Genomic DNA, 9,467 nt, shown 5'->3' with positions numbered 1-9,467 from the left:
GTGGGTATCTCCTTGGCCAGTGGGGAATGGAACCCACACTGCAGAGGCTGTGGACAGCTTCACAGCGCTGTGCTGCGCCACAGGTCTTTCCACCCTTATTTTGATCTCTCCCCCTCCCCTGCAGAATGTCTCTGATTTATAGTTTTCTGTTTATTTTTGTTTTGTTGTGGTTTTTTTTATTGTTTTTCTCCCCCTGATCCCTTATTTGGTTCCCCTATATTCCTCCTATAAGTGAAACCATCAATATTTTTCCTTTTCCTTCTTATTTCACTGAGCATAATCTCTTCTAGCTCCATCCATGTTGCTGCAAATGGCATTAGTTTATCTTTTTTGATTGCTGAATAATATTCCATTGTGTATATGTACCACATCTTCTTGATCCAGTCATCTATTTTGGGGCATTAGGGTTGTTTCCAAGCCTTACCTATTATAAATAGTGCTGCAATAAACATAGGGGTGCAGGTATCCTTTTGAATTAATGTTTTTGTGTCCTTTGGGCTGTAGGAGTGGAATTGCTGGGTCGTGTGGCAGTTCCATTTTCAGTAGTCTGAGGAACCTCCACACAGCTTTCCATAACGGTTGGACATATTTTCTATTTCTTCTTTTTTTTTTTTAAGAGGCATGTTTTATTTATTTATTTGTCTGTTTGTTTGTTTGTTTATACATGCACTGGGTACAGTCAGAAGGGCGGGAGGGTGAGAGAATTCACCAGAGCCAGAGCGGGGAGCAGAGCAGGCAGAAGGACCGAAGTACACTGCTGAGGGGAGCAGCGGGCGCCAGGAGAGGTCTGTGCGCCATGTGGGACCCTCCTCCGCCATGTGGGACCCTTCTCCAGTGGCCGGGGAGCAGCCGGGAATCGAACCGGCCGCGGGCAGCTTCGCAACCCAGCGCTCAACTGCTGCGCCACCAGGGAGGCCCTATTTTCTATTTCTTTTAACATAGGACTAGGACTTAAGGGCAGGGGTATTTTTTCCATGGCTACCATGTCCCTGCACCCAGTATTTGCCTGGCACACAGCAGATCCCTGCCAACGTTCATCAGAGACCAGAATTCCTTGCAACACAGCCAGAGAAATAAAACTACATTTTCTAGCTATATCCTCAGAGACAAGATTTGTTTTTCCTAGAAACAGGACCCTGGACTTGGGTCACTGACATCTCATTCCAGCCATATTGGTCCCTGATTAGCTGGTATGCTGACAAAATCTTCCGCCTCTGGCCAGGGCCTCACATCGCCCAGGGCAGGGTTCCTGGGCTGCCTGGGAAGCCCTGCCTGCAATCTCAAATTGAAGGTCACATACACACAGCAGCTATTTTGGTCTCTGGCAGCTTCAGGTAGAATTCAGAAAATCTGGGAGCCGGCCTGGGTTAGGCCTGGGAAACGGACCCCAGCCAAATGGGAGAAAAGATCGGAACAAACATCTCACCAAGAGTCAGGTTTAAAGTTCCAGCATGTAATATGTGCCCATAAAAACGTGCATATTACTAGAAGCCTGGGATGTGGCAAGAAGAAAATCACAGTAGGTTTCCTTTTCCTCCATCACACTGAGGAAAAGCAGAGAGACCAAGCACACTCAGTCAGCGGTACAGGGAGAAAGTCATGCGTGGCCGTCAAGAATGACTAGGGCTGGGGTCTCCCTGGTGGCGCAGAGGTTGAGCACTGGGTTGGGAAGCTGCCCGCAGCCTCTAAAGCGCCAGTTCAATCCCTGGCTGCTCCCAGTGCTTGTATAAATAAATATATTTTTTTAAAGATTTATTTATTCATGCAAGCACTGGGTCAGAAGCGCGGGAGGGTGAGAGAATTCACCAGAGCCAGAGCGGAGAACAGAGCAGGCAGAAGGACCGAAGTACACTGCTGAGGGGAGCAGCGGGCGGCAGGAGAGGTCTGCGCGCCATGTGGGACCCTCCTCTGGTGGCCGGGGAGCAGCCGGGGATTGAACCGGCGCTGCAGAGGCTGCAGGCAGCTTTGCAACCCAGCGCTCGACCTCTGCGCCACCTGGGAGGCCCTTAAAAAAAAAAAAAGAAGAAGAGTGACTAGGGCTAAAGGCCCTTGTTTCCTGGCAGCCTGACCCACAAATGACATGTCCCTGGTGTTCTCTTTTTCAAATTCGCAAAACCCTTAGCAGGAGGAACTATTCTTACCCCACTTTACAGGTGAAGAAACTGAGAACCAGAACAGCTAAGCCACATGTCACATGTCACACATGAGTGGGGCTGGCATTTAGAGCAGGAGTACAAGAGCATACTCTTAGGGGAGGACAATGGGACCCCAAATCACCCTGGCTGGAGCTGCCAAAATAGGGCTCAAAGATTGGCTATAACCAGCACAACCCATAGAGGGTAGGGAAGGGAATAGAGACTCTTAAAACAAAAAGTAAGATGATTACATTACAAAGTCAAGTGCAGGGCCTCCCTGGTGGCCTAGGGGTTACCGCTAAGGCCTGAGTACCTGAGTTTGATCCCTGGTCAGGGATTTAATCCACATGGCAAAGCTGACCTCTCCTGTCTTGCCGTCTGCTCCCTGCTGCTCCCCTTAGCAGTATATTTCAATAGATCCACTTGTTCTGCTCCCCACTGTGAACCTCTCACTCTCAGCACCTCTGGCCTATGCCTCAGTTTCTATGAAAAAATAAATTAAAAAAAAAAAAAAGAATCCAAGTGTAAAAGTTGTGTAGCTGCTATGGGAAAGTTTGGCAATTCCTCAAGAAGTTAAACTTAGTTACCACAGTACCCAGCAATCCTACTCCTAGGGATAAACCTCAAATGATTGAAATGATATTCAAACAAATACTTGTACATAACTGTCATGACAGCACTATTCACAAAAGTTAAAAGGTCAGAAAAAAAAATCTATCGTTAAAAAAATAAAATGGGGTCCATCCACGCAATGGACTTTTACTCAGTCATTACAAAGGAAGAACATTCTGGGGCCTCCCTGGTGGCACAAGGGGTTAAGTCTCTGCACTATGAAGCTATCCGCAGCCACTGCAACAAAAGTTCAATCCTTGGGCCTCCCCGTTGGCGCAGCGGTTGAGCGCTGGGTTGCGAAGCTGCCCGCAGCCTCTGCAGCACCGGTTCAATCCCCGGCTGCTCCCCGGCCACCAGAGGAGGGTCCCACATGGTGCGCAGACCTCTCCTGCCGCCCGCTGCTCCCCTCAGCAGTGTACTTCGGTCCTTCTGCCTGCTCTTCTCCCCGCTCTGGCTCTGGTGAATTCTCTCACCTCCCACGCTTCTGACTGTACCCAGTGCATGTATAAACAAAACAAACAAACAAATAAATAAATAAAACATGCCTCTATTAAAAAAAAAAAAGTTCAATCCTTGGCCAGGAAGCTAACCCACATGGCGCAGCAGACCTCTCCTGTCTCGCCCACTGCTCCCCTCAGCACTATATTTCAGTTAGTCCACCTGTTCTGCTCCCCACTCTGGTGAATCCTCTCACCCACCCCACCCCACCTCTGGCCTATACCCCAGCTCTTGCTTGCATAAATAATTTTTTTTAAAAAGGAAGAATGTTCTGATAAAATATGGATGAACCTTGAATACATCATGCTGAGTGAAGCATAAAAGACATAAAAGGCCAAACAAAGTGTGATCCCATTTATATGAAATGCCCAGAATAGGCAAAGCTGTAGATACAGGAAACAGGTTAGTGGTCATCAGGGCTGGAAGAGGATATGTATAAGGAGCAACTGCTCATAGGAACTGGGTCTCCCTTTGGGGTGAAAGAATGTTCTGTAATTTGATAAAGGTGATGGTTATTCAATATGGTGAATATATTCAATGCCATTGAATTGGTTTAAGTTGTAATTTTTATGTTCTTTTTTTTTTGTTCTGTGTATTTTATCACACACAAAAACCAGAAGGAAGAAAAAACAAATATAAGAGAAAGATGCATACAAATGTATTTGCAAATGCAGGAAATATCTCAAGAAGTGAAAGCAAGAAATGGATAACTCTTGGACACCTGGGGAGAGAAATAGGATGGTGGGGTGAAAATGGGGTGGAGGGGAGACATTCCCAACACTACTTGCACCGTGTACATACATCAACTACTCAGAAATTAATGTAATGTAATTTTCCTTTCAAAAAAAAAAGTCACTAGCATTTTAAAAAAAATGTACAAGCATAAAATTTACCCTTTTAGGCCTCCCTGGTGGAGCAAGGGGTTAAGCACCGCACTATGAAGCAATCCACAGCCTCTGCAGCATGAGTTCGATCCCTGGCCAGCCAGGGAGAAACTCACATGGCACAGCAGACCTCTCCTGTCTTGCCTACTGTTCCCCCTCCCCGCCACCACATCTCTGGCCTACACCCCAGCTCTCGAATGCACAAATAAATAAATCTTAAAAAAAAAAATAGCTGAAACTTGAGGACATTATATGAAATAAGACAGTTAGAAAAGGACAATTATTGTGTGATTCCACTTATGTGAGGTAACTAGAGGAGTCAAATCCACAGACAGAAAGTAGAATGGTGGGTGCCAGGAACTGGGGGAGAGGATTGGGGAGTCAGTGTTTAATGGGGAGAGAATTTCAGCTTGGGAAGATGAAAAGTTCCTGAGATGGAGGGTGGTGATGGTCACACGCAAATGTGAATGTGCTTCACGCCGCTGAACTGTGCATTTGGAAATGGTTAAAAAGGTATTTTTTTTAAAAGATTTATTTATTTATGCATACAAGAGTTGGGGTACAGGCCAGAGATGCAGGGGGTGAGAGGATCCACCAGAGACAGAGTGGGAAAGGCAAACTGACGAAATATACTGCTGAGGGGAGCTGCGGGCGGCAGGAGAGGTCTGCACACCATGTGGGACCCTCGCCAGCGTAAGGCGGGGGATCAAACCGGCACTGCAGAGGCTGCGGGCAGCCTTGCAGCCCAGTGCTCAACCGCTGCGCCACCGGGGAGGCCCAGAATTCCTTCATTTTAACGAAGGAAGGGAGGCTTATTCCTTTGTCACTCAATGGGCACTGGGCTGCTTCCACCTTTTTGGTACTGTGAATAATGCTGTTATAAATACGGGTATACAAGTATCTCCTTGAGATCCTGTTTCAATTTTTTTGGACACTAGACTTTTATAACTTCTTGTTTTTGAAATAGTTTAAGACTTACACAATGTTGCAAAAATAGTACAGCTTTACCATGGACTTAAACTCAGCTTTTCCCAGTGAAATGGTTTAACTTACTAAACCATTTTCTTTTTTTTTAAAGATTTATTTTTATTTATTTATACAAGCACTGGGTACAGTCAGAAGCGCGGTGGGCCTCCCCGGTGGCGCAGCGGTTGAGCGCTGGGTTGCGAAGCTGCCCGCGGCCTCTGCAACGCCGGTTCGATCCCCGGCTGCTCCCCGGCCACCAGAGGAGGGTCCCACATGGCGCGCTAGACCTCTCCTGCCGCCCGCTGCTCCCCTCTGCAGTGTACTTCGGTCCTTCTGCCTGCTCTGCTCCCCGCTCTGACTCTGGTGAATTCTCTCACCCTCCCGCGCTTCTGACTGTACCCAGTGCATGTATAAACAAACAAATAAATAAATACATGCCTCTTTAAAAAAAAAAAAAAAAAAGCGCGGGAGGGTGAGAGAATTCACCAGAGCCAGAGCGGGGAGCAGAGCAGGCAGAAGGACCGAAGTACACTGCTGAGGGGAGCAGCGGGCGGCAGGAGAGGTCTGCGCGCCATGTGGGACCCTCCTCTGGTGGCCTGGGAGCAGCTGGGGATCGAACCGGCGCTGCAGAGGCCGCAGGCAGCTTTGCAACCCAGCGCTCAACCGCAGCGCCACTGGGGAGGCCCATTACTAAACCATTTTCAAAACCAAGAAATGTACATCGGTATAATGTAATGTACTCAGGTACCACGCCTTATTTTCCAGAGTTATAAACAAACAAACCAACCTTCATATTTGTAAAGAATTGTTCCTTTTATTTTTCATTGCAATTTTCTTAAGGAGAGAAGGGAGGATAGTATGATGGTTAGAGTCACCTGGCCAGGGTTTGAATTCTGCCTACTTTTCACATGCTGTGTGTCCTCATAGGAGTTACTTTCCCATTCTGAGCTTCAGTTTCCTCATCTAGAAAATGCAGATGGTTATAATACAGTCATGTTTCGGTCTATAAGGGACCGTACCTGCAGTGGCGGTCCCAATAGGCTGTACCACACAACCTAGGTGTGAAGTAGGCTGTACCATCTACGTGTGTGTAATCACACTCCATGATGTTCACATAACAAAATCAACTAATGACAAAATTTCTCAGAACACAACCTGGTTGTTAAGCACATGCTCTTGTTAAGCAAGGCATGATTATGCCAGAGGGAGAGTAAAGTCTAAGAGCATTAGCATGAGTAACAAAGAGGTTACACAGAACGTCTTTTCTTTTTTTTTATTTAAAGAGCAGGTTTAGGGCCTCCCCGGTGGCGCAGCGGTTGAGCGCTGGGTTGCGAAGCTGCCTGCGGCCTCTGTGGCGCCGGTTCGATCCCCGGCTGCTCCCCGGCCACCGGAGGAGGGTCCCACATGAAGCGCAGACCTCTCCTGCCGCCCGCTGCTCCCCTCAGCAGTGTACTTCGGTCCTTCTGCCTGCTCTGCTCCCCGCTCTGGCTCTGGTGAATTCTCTCACCCTCCCGCGCTTCTGACTGTACCCAGTGCATGTATAAACAAACAAACAAACAAACAAACCAGCAAAACAAATAAATAAAGCATGCCTCTATAAAAAAAAAAAAAAAAAAAATAAAAATAAAGAGCAGGTTTATCAGAAAAGGGATAGGACAGTAAAAGACACTTGCATAGACACAAGCAGGCAGGAAGAGCTGCCGCGAAAGGAACAGGTTTGCTGAGAGAGGCCTGCATGGTTGCAGGTGGGCAGCCTTGAGGAGAGCTGCCCCCGCTAAAGTTGGTCAGTGGAGAGAAGTCCCAGCATGGCACAGGTCATGGGCAGACAGAAAGGCTGCTGCCCTGCACAGGGAGAGTTGGCAAAAGGAATTGTTAGGGGGAAAAGGTTGTCCTAAAGCTAATTCCATACAGGCTTTGTGGACTCCACCCCCACCCCAGGTCAAAGCCAAAGACACTGGGAACTCCAAATCCCATCACCACCAAAGGGAAGGTGGCTGGGACCTGAGGGTGGGGTTAAGCAGCCAGGTTGGTATAAAGCCAGACACGTGGGCTTTGGAGGGGTTCTCCCATTTTGGCTCTCCGCCAGCTCACAGCTTCCAGCCAGCTCTGAGAGTGCTTTTTGGGTTTCCAGGTCGTCGGATCTGGTAGGACGTATTAAAGACTTTATTTCCCTATTTTCTCCCTGAGTTGTACATTTTCCTTATTTCCTTTTTCCCTTGTAAATAAACCTTTTATTAACCTTTTGTGTATAACTGTAGTGAAGTATTAATAAGTCCTTTTTAAGCGCGCGGGTGAGGACCCACAGCCAGGCAACCCGTTCAATATCGGGGCTGCCCTATAACAGAAGCACCTGCATAGTCACAGGTGGGCAGAAAGACTGCTGCACACAGACTGTCTTTATAGTCTTGTTTTTATTTGTACAGAATGGGTCTGTGTGTTTGCATATGGAAGGATAAGCATAACGTATTGCTTAGTCAATCAACAAATGCTTAGTTATGTATATCCAGTTCCATCCCCAACCTCCTTCTATGCCATCTCCAGCCTCCTAACAAGTGTCACTCGTAATTTCACTTCATTCCTGTGATTGTGCAGCTGCCAAATTTCCCTCCCTCTGGATTGTAAGGTACTAAAGTTCAAAGTATAAAAGAATGATTAGCTTTTGGTAACAGTCTCATGCAGTGTTCATGGAGTAGCACTGCATTTGTTCAGGTTTTGCCAATTGCTGAGAAGAGTCCAAACTCCAAGTGGATTAAGCCATAAAGTACAACTTCTTGGACTCATGTAAGTGGAAAGCCATGCCTTTTAACTTCAGCTTTAAGTCTAACTGGGTCCAGGGGCTCAAACCATGCCTCCCTTTCTACCCGTTAGCTGCACTGTCTTGTGTATGTTGGATTCAAACTGCACAAAACTTCTTTAAGGAGACTTGATGGCAGTGGGCTTTCACTATCTCATCTTAGCAACCTCTTTGGAAATGGTTCTTCTCTCATTCAGATCTCAGGATCTCTCCCATGGGAGATTCTAATTGGCCTTGACAGGTCATGTGCTCCTCTTTTAACCATTACTATGGGGAGGGAATGGAGAACTTGTACAAGGAAAGAAAAAAAAATTGCAGTAATCATAGACTGCCACACGGTGTCACCCAAGCAGAGGTTTCAGGCATGAATTGGACTTTGCCTGCTAGGCAAAAGGAGAAAGACTGCTTACATAGAAAAGTCTAGAAAATTCAGAAAAGGGTGAACCAGCATGAGATTTTCTTCCTGCTTTCATCACCATGTTGATACTGGGACTCCTCAGGAGAACCAGTTTCTGTTGTTTATCCTGGCTTTTACCCTGGGTAAACAACAGTTGGCAGATCACCCTGACCCCTCTAATCCAATTGGCATATCACTGTTGGCCTCTTACTAGTGTTGTAGAACAGGGAGAGGGGCAGCCCAAGCCCCGCAAACCTGCCTATTCTAAATGGGTTCTGCCATCCGCCGCATCAACACAAAACATATGAGACTTTAATGGGAAGGAACTTTAATTAGGAAACAATACAGGAAAGGCAAAGAATCTAGTTTCTAAATGAAGCACCCAAAGTTACCCGTCCCCTCGTGGGTAAAAGTCCATCCATATGGGATCGGCCCAGAACAAGGCCCCAAAGCCTGCTAAAAGTCTAAAGCATCTTCCAGTGGGGACCCACAGAAAAGGGTCACAAACAACCGGACAAGTCCGGAAGGAAAAGAGCAAAATCAACATTAAGATAAAAGCTGCCATTGTCACCTCCCCACAGGTCTCACCCATATCTGTCACCCAGTCCGTGACCAAAAGACAAGCGCAGTTTCTTCACGTGTCTCTAGGCTCCATGCGCCTCCTCCAGGTCTCCTGGCTCCATCCTGCTTCCTTCCTCAGTCTCTTCTGCAGCTTCTCCTCCTCCTGCTCAGCTCCACCCTCCCTTGGGTGGGGCAGGGAACCTCCCCCTTTCCTGGGGACCACCCTGTTACACTAGCACCTGCCCACATCCCAAGCGGGGCAGCCCCAAGCCAGTAATAGATTGGACTTGGAGAATAAACTCTCCAGCTCTTCTGATCCTGGCACACTATGAGATGCAGGCTGCCCACTTGAGGGCCCCCCTAGACTAACTCCTGGCTACCCACTCAACTGGCTACTCATTGATCCCTGCCAGGATCCTTCACTTGCTAAATCAGGTCTCTAGCCCCAGTGGGACTTCTTTTTTTTTTTAAGATTTATTTATTTATGCATATAAGGTCAGAGATGCGGGATGGAGCAGGGGATGAAAGGATTCACCAGAGACAAAGTGGGGAGCAGAACAGGCAGACTGAGTGAAATACACTGCTGAGAAGCGCATCGGGCGAGACAGGAGAGGTCTGCT

This window comes from Talpa occidentalis, unplaced genomic scaffold (genome assembly GCF_014898055.3).
Source record: "Talpa occidentalis isolate TD23 unplaced genomic scaffold, MPIMG_talOcc4v2.1 talOcc4.12, whole genome shotgun sequence".
Lineage (NCBI taxonomy): Eukaryota > Metazoa > Chordata > Mammalia > Eulipotyphla > Talpidae > Talpa > Talpa occidentalis.
The sequence above is the reverse complement of the archived record's forward strand: the minus strand, read 5'-3'. Positions refer to the sequence as shown.